At 37.3% G+C, this 17,625-nt stretch overlaps 1 protein-coding gene across 2 annotated transcripts in view; it reads right to left on the reverse strand.

Moving 5' to 3' along the window:
* Window positions 1-7,831, reverse strand: part of ncor2 (nuclear receptor corepressor 2) — a 108,412-nt gene extending 100,581 nt beyond the window's left edge. For both annotated transcript variants that reach the window (XM_079381864.1, XM_079381863.1), the window contains exon 1: window positions 7,345-7,831. The gene's annotated coding sequence lies outside the window, so the exon portion shown is untranslated. The remainder of the gene's footprint in view (window positions 1-7,344) is intronic.
* Between the last annotated feature and the right edge of the window lie 9,794 nt (window positions 7,832-17,625).

The following is a 17,625-nucleotide window of genomic DNA, read 5'->3' on the forward strand; positions in this document are numbered from 1 at the left end:
TGCATGTTTTAGAAACAGCCGTACTCTGCTTGTTTCCAAATCCTTACACACACTTGAACCTAAAATAATCATTCATAAAATTCGAAAAGGTTGAAGCAAATTACAAAGATGTTCACAGTGGGATGTGTTTACATTAATCTCACATCATAAAAGCATTCTGAGCTGAGGTGAAATTACATCACTCGGCCGAACACACAAGCACTCTTCACTGCTCTTCTTCACGAGCATTTGAATACACGGATAAAAACTAGAGTAGAGGGCCATCTGCTGTTAAAATCTAAGCTCAGAATCGATTCCAGAGGAATCGCGATGCACTCGGAAAATCTCCGAATCGATCCATGAATCGATACTCCATTGATTTATCATCCCGGCCCTAATGGATTTCAATGATCGAATCTTTCCGTCTTCAGTCAGAACTTCATACATTAGGGCATTTAATGATTTCCTTTTTTCAAAATGGTAAATAATTAGTGATTAATAAAAAAAAATTGGTCATTTTGAGATTACTGGCATTATCGAACTCCATTTGCTTCAGGTTCAACATCAAACAACAGTCTTGACAACTTTGTTACAAAATATTTGTACTGAATTATTGTATGTTTATTATCAGAATTAAATTAATATACATCTCAATTAAATTAGTAAACATCTCAAACTAAAACAACTTTTCCTCTACAAACCTGTTTGGATTATACTTTATATATATTCAAGGGCTTTATTTGAGCAAGCCCAGTTTTTCCAACAATCCAAAAATGAATAAAAATATCTTGTGGGACTACTAACGTTAGGTAACTGATAACGGCCTTTAGTACAGGACTGATCTCTACAAGAATGTGATATCACAAGCCAGATATTTTCAGCAAAACCTTCAATTTTACTAATCAGTTAAACTAACAGTTCAGTTTTTCCTCAAAAGGCAGAGCCTGCATTCATAAGTGCCTGCAATAGACTTACTCAATGCCAGGAACACACAGGGCTCACGGGGCTCAGCAGAACACACAAATAAATTCTATCACTCAATATAGTCTGTCCCTCAGCACTCCACACCACAATCACCATCTGAATACATGCTGTACTTGACACCCAGTGTCACATGAACGCATACAGACACGCACACCTACATTTTTAGTCCCTCTCGCTGGCTGCTCTCCAGATTACTAAAAATGTCAGAGAGGTAGCAGCTGCTATTGATGTGGCGGTGCATTGACTTTTGCAGACATTGACTTTCTCAACAGACCGCCACTACTGCAAGACCACTTGACACCACTGCTGACAATTACAGAACTCTTACAAAGAGCACAAATGCTGAGTGCGCACCCAAACAGGAGTGCATGCAGTTAGTTTAATGCATCGATACATTACAGCTGCACTATGTATGCTCACTTCCTTATAGGGCTGTCAATAAAAAAAAATAAAATTCGAATATTCGTCGAATTTAAAATAAAAATCCACATTCAAATGCAAAAATGTTGCATTCGAATTTTAGGTTTACGTCAGGCCGCCTTATAATAACCAACACTCTCTCCACCCTCAATACCACGACTGAGGTGAGACCCTTGAGCAAGGCACCAAATCCCCAACTGCTCCCCGGGCGCCGCTGCATTGGCTGCCCACTGCTCCGGGTGTATGTGTACACTTGGATGGGTTAAATGCAGAGCACAAATTCCGAGTATGGGTCACCATACTTGGCCACACACCACTTCTCCCTTTAATATATTCTCATTATAATTTTCTTTATAATAAAGTATATCTATAATGCAATGCTAATTGACATTCTAAGTAGTGATAAAGGCTATGAAATATGTTGCGTGTCTTATTCTGTGTAAGAAGCCACATCATCTTACAGAAAGATTTATTTCAAACACTCGGCTGACGTTATGAAGTGAGTTTGGAGTAAAAACATGTTATTAAATGTAGTATTTTCACGTGCTTTCAGATGGAGCAGCATTTACTACACAGAGCTGTAGTTTACTGAGAAGCTACGCAAACAGCTGTCATTATCGTGAACGATTTCATAATCGTATGATTTTTTTGCATAGCTTGTCAGAGAACTACGGCACTGTATAGTAAATGATGGAGGGTACCCTGGGGGTACGTGAGGTGACAGAGGGGGTACGCAAACAAAATTCTGAGTTTTATTAATTTAAATTAATTTAATTTATTAATTTTTATTTTATGACATACAATTAATAAGGATAGAAAATCTTTGCCTCTTTAAAAGGTAAAAAATGCCCCGGTAAAAATTTATGTGGGCAAATATTGTCCTTTAATAGAAAAGGTGTAACTGCGGTCTAAGTGGAAGAGAGGATGTATGCAGAAGAATCTTAAATGCCCCAGGGGGTACGCCGCTGTAAAAAGCTTGAGAACCACAGTTCTCAAGTGACTTTTATCACCGTTGTACTCGCATCTCGCACGAGAGAGCTGCATGTTTCGAAAGCCATGTAAAATTAATGTAAGTTCAACTTTTAACATGTCTCGTCTTTATGGCGGTTTTTCTGCTTCCCACTACATCTCATGTTTTTAAATGAAAAAAAGTGCTCTTAATTTTCGGTCCTTAGTATTAAACTATACATACATGATGCTGTTTTGTTTCTAATTGTTCAAGCAGTGTAATTAACTACATATGTTTTAGAAACATTAATTTAAACATTATGCACTTTTTTCAAAGATAGTCGTGTTATTTTATTGCTTTGAAGAAACGTGTATTAGTAATATTTTGCTCAATGCACCCTCTTGTGCCTTCAGGAGAGAAGCCAAAAGCTTTTTTGCCCCTAACAGAAATTATGCCTTTTAAATTTGAATATTGATAATATTTTAGCACAAAATTCAAATTTATTTTTTCAGCAAATTTGACAGCCCTACTTCCTTAGGGAATCTGCTTTGATTAAGAATGTATACTAAGAAGGAAAGGATGTGTATACTAAGAGTGTGCACTATACATAATCATATCATAAGCAAATAAAGCAGTAGGCAAAAAGGAAGTTGTAATAGTTCTATTTTGCTTAGCAGGAAATACTCGCAAAATGCTGCTGATGTGAATATGATGGATTCATGCGATAACCACCTTCTATAATCAAATCAAACAGGGTAAGCCTGCTGACAGGGCTTGAACAAAATTCTCAAATCGACAGAATAAGTATGCATACATTTGCTGTTGCAGATGTTTACCTGTTTTATAAGCAGTAAAAAAAAAAAACTCTAAAATACTTCAGTGTTATTTTAAGCTGTGGTTCTGTGTAAGTCACTATTGTGTAACAACGAAAGAGGAACTGATTGAAAAGATAAAACGGGAGGCGTCTGAGAGTAGAGGAGAGGTGAGTAGTGGCTGTTTGCCCAATCCCTGTAAAGGGCTACAGGGAGGGGTCGACAGTCAGAACCTCCAGACAGTGCATAGTAAACATTAACAGGGCACTCAGCACTGGTACTCAATTCTGACCATATACAAAATTGATGTCAGATCAAGGACTTTTTCTAAAGCACCCAGAAGGGCACTGTGCTCTGCACTCCACAGTCCACCAGACAGTTAAAATTACCTTCTTATAATGCATTCAAATGGTTCAAAACACTACCTACTAACATGGACATTAACATATATATCTCTTGAAGTAAAAACAAAGGCTCCCTGACCTTCAGTATGTGGCCGTTAGTCTAATAGTCTAACTGGTATTTGCAGCCTATTTACTCTGGCCTTTTTTAGCAATCAAACACTTGGCCATGGGCACATGTTTACAACACACACACTGACCACCACTAGTGCAGGACAGATGCCATGGGAGTTAATCTAAAACTCTGCCTTAACTAATGGGATCAGTCAGGCTCAATTCTGATCAGGATTATTTAACGTAACATTTTGCAATAGTGCATTTTGAATAAAAGAAACTTGACACAGTTCTGTTATTGTTACTGTGTAGTCCATTACACATAGCATTGTCACATAGCTTGTCCATTTTAGCCTCTAACACTCATTCACTTAAACCATAAGCTGATTTTTTACTTCTATATCTACATAGCATAACAACACATTTCTCTCTCTTAATCTGTCAAAATTCTAAATTGAACAATGGTGCCATCAACGGCAGATATGGGGTATTATTGCCTCACTGAGCTAACAAACACACCAGTGTCAACATTACACATATGATGGTAGTGTTTACGTCCTGCTGATATCACTCCACCACTGGGGAAACTCCAGCAATTTGGCCTTATCTAAGTGCGTCTGATATGGCACAACTGCCAACTTTCTAACAGGGATATTCTCCGATCCAAAAGGCCTGTAAAAATACTCCATGAAATTCGTTTTTAAAAAAAAAAAGAAAAATTAAAATATGGTAATAGTAAAGTGCTCTTTGCAAACTGATGCTAATTATCTATAATGTGTTACGTGTGATTTGTAAGTCTAAGCCAGTGGTTTTCAAAACAGTCCTGTGAGAAATTAATATTCTTTTAATTAAAACTTTTGTCCAGCAAAGACGCATTAAATTGATCAAAAGTGACAGTAAAGTCACTTATAACGTTATAACAAACAATTTCGATTTCATACAAATGCTGTTCTTTTGAACTTTCAATTCCTCAAAGACTGCAGGAAAAGTACCATGGTTTTCACACAAATATTAAGCAGTACAACTTTTAAGCAGTACGTACATTTTTGAATAGGGTTTAATATATAAACATGAAAAATATATAAATACTATCTATATGAACAACGCTGATAGCAATTAACACCTATAATAGCACAAAACAAATTGCACTTCCAATTATGAAAGAACAACATTTTTCAATACACTGTGATTGCAGGAGGAGCAGTTCTTCTGGAGCCTTATAGAGGCAGCACTGCAGCAGGGGCAAAACCCAACCAATGCAACACAGCCAACTCAGCAAAGCAGTCCACCACAGTCGATTCAAAGACTGACAGCATGATGACCAAGAAGTCTGCTTACACAGAAAGTATTTTGCATACAGTTAATTTCCTTCGCTGTTCCACTATAGCTGCTCATTTATCAAAATGAAGAACGGTCAAGGACAAACACTTTGTAAGCTATCAACTCCTTATCTTGTCCCTGAATAGTACTCGAGCATGTTCCGCAGTTCGTATAAGCAGAAACAAGGCATCTGACATGAATTAACGAAAAGGCCGGCTGCAATAAAGCTTGCAGCTGCAAAACTGCTGTGCACCATGTATTAGACTCTGTGCAAAGCATTTTGAAAACAGACAGAGATAAAGTGGTAAACTAGCTCCACATTTCAGCAGACAATGCATAAAAGGCAACTCGTTTCTTCTCAGTGCTTATCAACAATCTGCATGGAGCAGTGAGGAGAGCGAGAAAGAATATCATTACTCAATACACAACACAGAGGGGTGGAACTGGAGTTGATGCGAGTCCAAAACAAATCTGTTGTTTTCTGGCCATGAGTCCTGGCAGCCATGCAGAGCAAAGAGGTTGTCTGAGGCCAGTTCTGTTTTGGGTTCAGGCATCTCGCTGGTACACTTATGACACTGTGCTTTGTTCTCTTCTAATGTACAGTGGGAAAGAATGCTGCTCAAGAGAAAAAAAGCCCCTCTGCTGGCCCATGTCCAATTACACTAATACACTTAAGCTGTGTGGCCTCAATTTTTCACATTCCACTGCCTTTCATGTGCAAATCAACAGCTGTTGACAAGCATTTGGTATCCACTATGATTTATTGACCCTTAATAACAACATCCGAGATGGAGTGTAGTTCCAGCCTCGTCGTCAGCAAGCTCTGAAGGTGTTAGAGAGTTTTGTGAAGGGGGCGGGAGGCCCACAAACGACGTTACCCATTGTGTTTAAGCAAGATTTCAATGCTTTCCTAGTGATATTTACAGTACAATGAAGGAAACCAGAGTCTCTGATTCACATAAAAACAATGGAACAGTGAGGCAGTGTAGGGATTTGTGTTTCATGAACAATTGTGTTTCAGTACATCACTGCATGAGCTCTAGCACTAAATATGGGCTCACAAACCACTGTTGAAGTCTGTGAAAGCTATTGCCATGCACTACTGGTCTTTAACCCTTAAATGTTATCTATATACTGGGGGCATACTCATTTGAGAGGCTGGGGGAGGGACAGTGAGTGAGTGAGTGGTCCCAATTTCTGAGAAAAATATTTAAACTCTGACACCCACTCTAAAGGTTTCCCGAGAGGCAAATGGTGTATATGTATGTGCGTGTGTAATTAATATATATATATATATATATATATTAGTGCTGTCGCTTCCAAAATAAGCTTTTCATAATGTGTGTACTGTGTATATGTATAAATACACACATATACAGTATATATTTTGAACGTATTTACATGTATAATTTTTAATATTAAATGTATATTTAATATATAATTATATAAATGTATTTAATATATAAACAAAATTTTTCATAAATATATACATGCATGTGTGTTAATATATACATAAATATACACAGTACACACATTTACGTTTAATACACACGTTTAATAATCGTTTGACAGCACTTTGTGTATTAATAAATAATAATCATGTATATATATATATATATATATATATATATATATATATATATATATATATACACACAATTATTATTGGTTTATTTATTATTATTATTTATTTTACTAAAAGTTCTGTGTCAGTCTACCTGCAATTATTTTACTTTACTAGTACAACAAAAACAGCCAACTGGCAAAACAATTTTGATCAAAGCTCCTTGAGCGCCTCATTATGCAGCTCTATTCTTTCTAAACCAAGACCATGTTGCAGCATGAATAAAGATTCCCTCATCTGGAAACGTTTAATAATGAGATGTCTACTAGGAAATTCCAAATAGCACGGGTCTTATCTGATTAACACCCAAGAACCACATCCAAAACAGACTGAAACTATACGTCTCATCCTTTGCTTGCACCCGGCAGCATTACTACAGAACTAGCGAAGCACTCACTACAATATAACACATAAACCGAGCTAACTCAGCTAGCTCAACAGCCGATCCCACAAAAATTGCTCAACGGAAGACAGTGTGCTTTCAAAAACATTTTTTATAATGCTAGAAAGCTACTCGAATACATAACGTAACGTGTCGGGCATAATTTAACTGCATTCCGTCTAACATTAAATCATAAACACCGCTAGCTATGCTAACTAGCCGGCCAGTCTCACTGAGCGGTTGATTTCCGCCTTGCTCGGAGACGCTCATTCAATGTAGCAGAAGTTCAGTGAGGGAATAATGGCCGTTAGCCACAGACAAACCCCGTGACTCCGACAACGGCCCTGAGAAGTCTCGACACCCCTAAAACCGATAAACGGCTGACAGACTCGTGATCAAAACGTCTTGTAGTAACTTACCTCTCCGCGGAAGGTGAAGGTCTATCGCCACCGGACGTTTATTTAGTTTCTGAGGAGAATGAAATTAAGAAATTTCCGAGAATAATCCACATGTACGGTTTGCTACGGGCGTGTTTTCGTCCTCGTCGGTTTGAGCCGCAAATCCACTTGAGCGCCGCGCGCCTGTCGCGTGAGAAACTAGGCTGCTCTCGCGCTCCCCCGATGGGTTCGGCCTTCTCGCGCTCCTCGTCTGTTTTTCTTTCTCCACCGTCTGTTTAACTCGCGTTTCCGCCCTCTTATCTCCAAACGGCTGTGATTCGATAAGAGCAGTTCGTGCCCATTGTGTTTAATCGTTTTTTTTCACAGCAGTGGCAGTAAATACACGAAGCGACTGAAGGAGAATCTCTGCGGTTTCAGAGATGACTTGAATCCGTGTGTGTGACTGACTGACTGACTGCTGCTGCTGCTGGCAAAGCAAGAGTCCGCTGGACGTCAAGTGCAGTTTCTCAGCTCTTAAAGGGCCAGTGCGCTGCTTTTGAAAATAGGTCCCACTGCTATGTAAATCACTACAAATCACACCACTCGTCAGAAGATATATGAATAGAATATGAACATAGACTAATGCAAATATACTAAAGATTTACTAAATAAGTAATTTCCTAGGGAAATCATGCAGAGGAAATTTTAAATAAATAAAATGTTATTTAAAAAACAAAATGTGTGGGAGTTACAAGTAGCAAGCAGCGATTGTGAGTTTAAACAAGCATTGTTCATTTTTACCATCTGACAGACAGACAGACAGACAGACAGACAGACAGACAGACAGACAGACAGACAGACAGATAGATAGATAGATAGATAGATAGATAGATAGATAGATAGATAGATAGATAGATAGATAGATAGATAGATAGATAGATAAAAATGATAAATGGTCAAAACAGCTGCTCAAATTTTAAATCAAACAAACACTTAAACTGTAACAAAAATTAAATATAATTTCTTCTTGACATTTCATTGTCATTATTAATCCAGTATGACTGTGTCATAATTAAAACTATAATTCAATACTCAAATTCTAAATAAAACACTAAAATAAACAATGCAAAAGATTCAAATGCTCAAATATCCATATGGGATGATACATCATTTTAATTGTAATATTTATTTTATTTTTTTATTGTTGTTGTTTGTTTGTTTCCTTTTTTTTACTTTTTGGTAGGAAACAATGTCAATCATTTAATATCTAAAATCTAAAGAATACAAAATAACATGAGAAGGTGGATAGTTCACTCAAAAATTAAAATTCTGTCACTAAGTACTCACTCCCAGGCCCCATGTCAGCTAAGCACAGCCCTGACTCACACTTATGTCGATACAAACCTATATAACTTCCTTTATTCTGTGGAATATGCCTGTTGGTAACCAAACTGTTTCAGTTCCTATTGATTTTCTTTAGTTAACTGTTTTTTCTATGAAAAAACTACAATGGAAGTCAATGGGAACCAAAACTGTTTGGCATTACCAGATGCATGAATGTGTGACTTAACTTATTTAAAACCACAAACGTTGTCTACATAATGATCTAAAATAGTTTAAAATGGCCAAACTAAATATCAAAGGTTCTGTCATCCAAATGAAATATCACTGCATTTCCAGAAAACACATGCACTCTTTGGCAAATGGCTCTTGCAGACACTAATGCGTTGTACCCCCTGAGCTGCACCTCTCCAGGCCCTCCACATCTGGGCTATTTGATGCCCGTGGAGACACAAGCTGTGGATACAGTGTTTTAACATTGAAGAATAGTGTCATAGAGATCACACTGTGGGCTCAGTAAATGACCTGTGGTTTTGCAAATGATCTGAATCCTTTTCTCTGCAGCTCAGCCACCCACAGCCATCAGGCACCGACAGCCACGCAGCCGTGACGCTCCAGAATTAATCAACCTTTCACACACAATCTTCCCGAAGAGTCTTATATGTCAACAGAGTTTCATTTCCATACCTCTGTGTAAATGATGTTGACCCGCTAGGGGCACATTGTTTGTGTGGGCAGCTCCTTTATTCAAGCCCTTGTGTAATCAGCGGTTTATACTGTAAGCATCATTACATGTGTTCCTGCTTTTCTAAAGTAAAACAATATGGAGGTGATATCACAGGATGATTCTCTGACATACAGCCACCTCATATTGTTGCCTCGTGGTGTTAATCTCATGTGTGTGAGTCTGCGGATTTGCATGTTGACATTTACAATGGATGTGTGTCAGGGTAACCTTCAGAGAGCCAGCGAAAAAAAAAATATCTCTGAATTGACATTCATAAGCGTGAGTCAGTCGCTTTTCACATGCCTCAAATGCTGGATGTTTCAGTGCCCTTTCGTCTTGATGGAGAGGCCAAACAAACTACAGAAATTAAAGGGATAGTTCAGTCAAAAATTAAAATTCTGTCATCATTTTCTTACCTTCAAATTGTTCCAAACCTGTATGTGTTTCTTTCTTAGAAAATAACTATGAAAGTCAATGGGGACCAGAAATTGCTTTGTTACCAGTATTCTTCAAAATATCTTCTTTTGTGCTCAGGAGAAGAAAGAAACTCTACAGGTTTGGCACAACTTGAGCTCTTTGTAAATGGTGACAGATTGTGGGTGGACTATCCCTTTATAATAAGAATAGTGTTGAAAGCACATTGTTTGGTGTTTTGATCAGATTTCTGTTAAATATATATATGCTTTAGCCATCTTATCTGATTATCTGCCTGGAAAAGTGTCTTATGTCTAACATTAAGACCAGGTTTGACCTACATTCAGTTTCCAAGTTGCTCCATGATGTCAGGGTTTGTTTTTCTTTAGCTCTGTTTTTCTTTCTGCTCCGCAGTCTTTTCATTCTCTTTACCCATCCAGTTTTCCGCCCATCCATACCGCCGCACCACCATCCCTCCCTTCCTCTGTCGTTCTCTCTCTCTCCTGGGTCACCCGCCACTGAAGGGGAAAAAGGGTTGTTTATTTTATCAGAGTTCCCCAGGGCCTGTAGTGTCACAGTGTTATCTCACCCTCCATCTCTACAATGGCCAATTACTCAGCACTGCGATAAAGTTAAAGCAGTTACAGTTGCCCATGTGTGTGTGTGTGTGTGTGTGTTAACAGACAAGCAAACCCAGTGGGGTATATCAAATATTTTGTGCAAGTAATTATTATCTGCACTCACAAGAACAGTCTTCTTTTTCCGTTTAATTCAACAATCATCACCAATAGGGAAAGGCACAAACGTTTTGACTACCAAGCCTTCCTCAGTGTGTAAAGCAATTACATCCCTCCACCCACTTTTCAAATCACCAATTGTGTCGACGTCATGAGTCATTAATCTATGTTTAATCACCACAATCATTAAAACATTTTCCTTTTAACTTCTAAACAATTCTCACAACATAAAACATCATATTCACTAGTACAACACACTACACATCCGTGACTATAAGAATTACCTAGGATTATTAATTTATCACTATTATACAAGCCTACAGATTAAATAAACCATCAACAATATATACTCCACCAATTAACTTTAAATAGTATAACAGTGAAAAATTCAATAATTAGAAACATCAGAAATACATCGTCATAAGAAATTATGGTTTTCACACTGTAAATACTCCAGATTTATTATATAACATCTTAAAGATGAATTCGACCAATTCTAGTACAGAAAAACAGAAAGTTCTAGTTCTTCATTCATGCCATTTGGTGTCAGTGATTTAAGTTTATGAATCCAAAATGCTTCCCGTTTCAATAGTTCTTTATATTACCTCCTCGACGTGACCCAAAAACCTCTTCTATTCCTATATATTCCAGTTGCTTTATGTCGTGTCCCATTTCATTAAAATGTCTCGCTACTGAAGAGGTTATATCTTATCATCGTATACTCGATATATATATATACACCTTTTGACAGGGACATATAGATCACATTACAAATTGAACAGGTAATACAAGATGTAATTTTAAAACATTTCCGTGTTACTGGACTCATGTTTAAAATTACATCTTGTATTACCTGTTCAACTCGTAATGTGATCTATATGTTAAAATGTGCCTGCCAAAAGATATATATATATATATATATATATATATATATATATATATATATATATATATATAGGAAAATCATCGCGTCAATTGAAATTACGGATTAACGAACATAAATCGAGAATACGACGACAAGATATAACCTCTTCAGTAGCGAGACATTTTAATGAAATGGGACACGACATCAAGCAATTGGAATATATAGGAATAGAAGAGGTTTTTGGGTCACATCGAGGAGGTAATATAAAGAACTATTGAAACGGGAAGCATTTTGGATTCATAAACTTAAATCACTGACACCAAATGGCATGAATGAAGAACTAGAACTTTCTGTTTTTCTGTACTAGAATTGGTCGAATTCATCTTCAGCAGATTTTTGAGTTCTCTCAACTTATTTTTGTAGGAGATTCTCAACTTTTTGTTGTATAAACTTAAAACAACAAGTTGAGAAAACTCCAAAATCTGCTCAAGCTGGTTGCCTTAAAATTTTAAGTTGGCTCAACTTTTTTTTTTTTTTTTACAGTGTGTAATGAATTATTGGGAAAAAGGACAGGGAACAATTTATTGGTAGGCTGTTTTTATTTGATTTAAAAATAAAAGTTCAAAATTTTTTTTAAAATACAACATGCATGGATGAAACATTCACAATAACATAAGCTCAACATGCATTTAGAAAAGATTAATTTCCATTTTTTAAGAATTTGATACATGAGTTTTAAACCAGATATTTACAGGTCTTTAATTTTGCTTATCTTTCATCTTATTTTTAATTATTCAAATGTTTTGACTTTTATACCATTGCTTCTAGCTTAAAATATGAGTCCTCTATCCATAATATTGCTTTCTATAGTGAAAAATTCTTCTCATCTGAATCAGTAGAGAAATATGCACAGATCAAGTTGCGTTTACAAGTAAAAACAGTTCAAAATAGCTCTAAACAAATATGTTGGTGGATTTTGATGTGCGCGAACAACAGGGGATGGACTTTATCACTGGAGGAAGCGTATTATAGATTATGGACAAAAACGACAGTTTAAAATTGACTGTAGACCTGTGGATGCCTTATGTAGACCGTTGACAGTGATGGATTTGTTTCTTACAGACATGCAATAATTGATGGACTGGAGTCATGTGAATTATTGTGATGGTGCTATCAGCTGTTTGGACTTTCATTCTGACAGCACCCATTCACTGCAGAGGATCCATTGGTGAGCAAGTGATGCTAAATTTCTCCAAATCTGTTTTGATGAAAACAAACTGATCTTGGATGGCCTGAGGGTAAGTAAATTTAAAAAATTTTCATTTTTGGGTGAACTATTCGTTTAAGAAATTAAATACAGTCCGTTTTTTTATTCCATGTTGTCTTTAACACATTCTCAGTTGTCTCTGTATATTAAACTCAAACAAAATTTTGGTTGAAAGATTCTGTGGAAGCCAAGCAGTGGAAGTCCCTTCTCACCACAATGCCTTCCTCTTCTGGTCTTTTGTTCTGTCAGGCTTTGGGGGAAAAAATCTGCTCAGCTACGCACACACTTTCATATCTAAGCCGGCATCAAAGTCTTATCCCTGCTGGTTCTTCTGCAAGCAGAGCTTTAGCTACAAGCTATTGATTTCAAAGCCTCTAAATTGGTGGTTATCTAGCAGAGAGCCATTAGCCTAGCTCAAATTAATGATGAGCAACATCAACAGAGGCAGTGGGCAGAGAGAGGGGGGTTGGAAATGATGGAAGGCACTCAAAGTAGCTCTCCCTGTTGATACAGCTGAAGACCTTACCATGGCACAAAAGTGACAAATGAATTTGGCTGACAAGAAATAGAAAAAGAAAACGCCGCTTTTATTTATATACTCTCAGACGGATGGTTACTTCACACAGCCACATCTGTGATAACAATTCCACATGCTGGATTCCTCGAACAGATCATCTACATTCCAGACTCTCACCACACAGATTACTCAAAGCACACACACACACACTTGCTCTCTCCATTACGCTTTCTGTTACTTCTCATCTGAGGAAATGAAGCCACCTGTCAAAATTGTGAAAAATGAACCCATTTTAGGCATTACATAATTAGTCTACAAGGAAGAAGTAATAGGAAAAGATTTGAGCGCAGATAATAAAAATGAGGAGGCATATTTGGAACGGCGTGTGGGTTATATATAGCACCATTATAATTATATCACAAATTATCAATCAGCAGAAGAAGGACAGAGAGAGGTGTACACTCTTCAGGTCTAGACCAAATTTAACGCACCAAAGCTGGTATTCATTACAGCAAACAGAGAACAGGGGGAACATTCCGGAGAATTATTCCTTCCCAGCCGAGAGAGAAAGAGAGGGAGAATAAAACAATAGAGAATATGAAGAGCAGGTGACATTTGCTCAAAAAAGGCTAGAGAAGGAACAGAAAATATGTCTGTATGAAATACAACATCAATAAAAGGGAGGATGTAGGGTGGCCTTTAAATTAATCTCATATCCTCCAGCACACCACACTCACACACACACACACACACACACACTCACACTCACACTCACACACACACACAGAAGATTTCTGGCAGAATGGCTGTAGGGTGTGTTGAGTAATGGTAGAGATAAATCATCAGCTCTTCAATGTTTCTTGCTCTGTCTAGAGGAAGAAGAGCTTGGCTTTAGGGTTTACAGTGTCAATACGGTTTACATACACAGACCTCAGAATCTATATTACTGAGAATGTCTTATAGACATACACTGTAAACATTTTAACCCACTAAAACAGAGGAGTGGTTCAACTGCAGCCTTAAAGTGAAATGAATGTTACAACCTGCAATGATAAGCACTTTGAATTTAATTATTAATAAAAAGTTGAAATCTCATGAAATCAAGTAGAAATGAGAGAAATTATTTTGACCAGTTACATTCATAAAAACAAATATGTTATTTAGCAATATTACATGAGAAAGGGTGCTGCTATTGTGTGTGATATTGTTTTCATGCAACGGTTCAATAAACAAGTTCATATTGAGTGGCTTTCATTTTGGTCAAAATCTGTTTGGAATGCAGAAACACGAACAGTAAAGGCCCATTCACAGCAAGGAGAATAGCTGTAACTCTAAAGTATAACACCACAACTATATAACAATAATGGCAGAGCAACGAAATTGTTGGATTTACTTTCAGAACGATTTTGTCCAGCTGATGAATTGTCCAACTGTCCATTGTATAGTCAGTGGTATAGTGATATATAAAGCACAAAACACACAGAAGTAACTTTCAAACCAAGCAGCCTTCTTTTGGTCAGCACTGTGATTGTGACTGGACCTTTTATAGTATACTCATTTCAGTTGATAATACTCAGCAGCTGTTTATGAGCATTGTTTATTCATGTCACACATTTATGCTAAGCCTTTAAGAACTTGCAGTGTAAACCACAGTCTCCTGCTTTTGGGATCTGATAGAGCATTTGCTGAAAACCACAAGACGAGTGACGTCAGACTTAAGCTGATTGATCTAATCGAGTTGATGAGGTCTGAAATTATTTGCAGTTCAGTTTGAATCATTTGGACAGTTCACTCACATACTCATGTTTAGTTTTCTGACTTAAGACATAGCATACACATATATTGTTTTTATATAAAGCTAATTATTAGACTGACCCTAACCTAAAGCCTAAAATGAAACTTTCTACATTCTTTGAAAAAAAAACTGATTTATTCAATAAAAGGTAATTTTTCTGATTTAGCTCACATTTAGGGATATGAGCTGTGAAAATGTATAGATAAAATCAATAAATACATACATGTACCCAGTGACACACTGGTGTCCAGGGCCTTTAGTGTAATCACCCTTCTTTCTTTTTTCTCTCTTTTTCTTTGGTTCTTTAGCAGGCATACACAGATGGCCCTATTGACCGCTCACATACTTGACATTCCAGTGTCTGCCTTCCTCGGGCCTGCAGCCAGCGCTCTTTTCCCCATTCCTTTTTCTCTGTCTCAAGTTGTTATGTTCAGCATTCTCAGAAAAGTGTCTTTTGGTACTAAGAACAGCCTGGTAGACTGCAATCACAGCACTCTCTGTACAGCCGTCTGTTACACACACACAGACAGAAATAGAAACCACCCACATTTTCCTGTCCCGTGCATAGCTGAAGGACTGTAACAGAATTTGGCAAAGTCACCGGTCCTGTCTTTCCATTACAGACCATATGTCAGCTGGTAAGTAAGACTGTAGAAACAGGTTTATATATGTTTGTACTATAGATCCCGAGAGTGCCCATCATGGCAAGCATCCATTAAGGCAGTTGTTATTTTTGTCCTGAAGAACTGTAATCTGCATTCTATTAGCATTAATCAAGAAATGAGGAAAACCAGTGATGGATTATTAGTGTTGGGTTAGGGATTTGAACAAACCTATAAGCCTAAGTGCCACTGCCATACACTTATTTTATGCAAATTTTGGGACACTAATTTAAAATGTTAGTAACACTAGGATGCAAATGAAAACGTCCAAAATGCAACATGCATCCAACATGTATGCTTGCTTTAGGTGTATAATACTAGTCATTACATTTTTTTTTCTTTTTGGCTAAAAAGACATAAATGATAATAGAAACGCAGTTTAAGAATAATAGAATAGACAATGTATTATTGTCCCATTTTTTGGGAAATTTGTCTTGGACAATCAACATGCATAGAAAAAAAAGTCAAGTGATTGAATAATTCCCTCAGACAAGACAATGGGTCTCATTTATTAATCACTAATCTGCGTTCAAACAGATCATGATTTATTAATAGGTTTCATGCTAAAATTAATTCTAAATTTACAAAAAAAAAAATGTAGGAATAATTGAAACCACACATTGCATTTGCTTTGAGGATGACACACTTTTGACGCATTGTTTGAGGATCTTGCTGCACGTTCTAGTGAGACTGTCTTTAGAGACTGTCTTTAGAGAGCATCAAAAAGGCTACAGAAACCTTTATATGGTAATGGTTTGGGTGTTTTTTATGTTAATTATTACCCTTAAGCATGCAGCCACTCATTTAGAAAACACCAAATTTATTAAAGGGGACCTATTATGCAAAAATCACTTTTATAAGGTGTTTGAACACAGTTGTGTGGCTGCAGTGTGCGAAAACATCCAGCCTATAATGTTAAAAATCCACCCACTCATTTATTTATAAACTAATAAAATCATAAACAGTCTCTCAGAACAAGCCGTTTCAGATTCTCCCTCTGTTCACGTCACCGAGCAGAGAAAGTCCCGCCCATTAGTGACGCTGCCCTATAAGCATATAAACACAGCCCTGAGTGAGAAGCTGCGACCGCTTCCGCCATTAATGTTACCGATTACTGTAGCTGCTGGAGATATACAATGTCAGCACCAAAGAGGCTTTTCAAGTGTTGTGCTTTGGGATGCACTAACAAACATAGGAGTTGCAATAATCTCCCCTCATCTGAGCCGCTGAGGACACTGTGGTTAAGTTTCATTGTCTAAGGCAGGGGTCTCCAACCCTGCTCCTGGAGAGCTACCATCCTGAAGATTTCAGTTCCAACCCCAATCAAACACACCTGAACCAGCTAATCAAGGTATTCAATGCTACTTGATAATTATAGACAGGTGTGTTGCAGCAGGGTTGGAGCTGAAGTCTGCAGGACGGTAGCTCTCCAGGAGCAGGGTTGGAGATCCCTGGTCTAAGGAAATGCCCCTGAAAAAAATCGGTAAAGTCCCCAATATGTGTAGGGATCAATACCAACACTTTGTGAGCGAACGTCACAAAGTAAGTTTCACGCGTTTGTTTTCAAATTGCCCTTCTGAAGGAGCTTCTTGGCACTCTGTAAGACTAATGATGCTAAAGCTACCATCATATCTGTCTGTTTACACTGGTGCTGTCTTCATGAATGATCGTGAATAGGAATGTGGTAGTTAAAAGTTGCATATGAAAGCAATGAGAGTCGGGCATTTGAGTTTGTTGAGCTCATAATCACGAGTGGGACTTATAAACAGGGCTTCTGCAGGATTTTTAAGCTTAAATTTAAGACTTTTTAAGACCTGCACAAATAAAATGAATACCATATGAGCGGGGTAGGGCAATGTCTATAGTACCATATTAACCTGTAAAATTACTGTAAAAAGCATAATTTACAATTCAGATGCAAGTTTTCACAAAAACAAAAAGTTTTATAAAATGATAAACTTTACATTTCAGCCTTTAAACCATTTTTAAGAAAATGGA

The sequence above is a fragment of the Barbus barbus genome (assembly GCF_936440315.1).
Source record: "Barbus barbus genome assembly, chromosome: 28".
Lineage (NCBI taxonomy): Eukaryota > Metazoa > Chordata > Actinopteri > Cypriniformes > Cyprinidae > Barbus > Barbus barbus.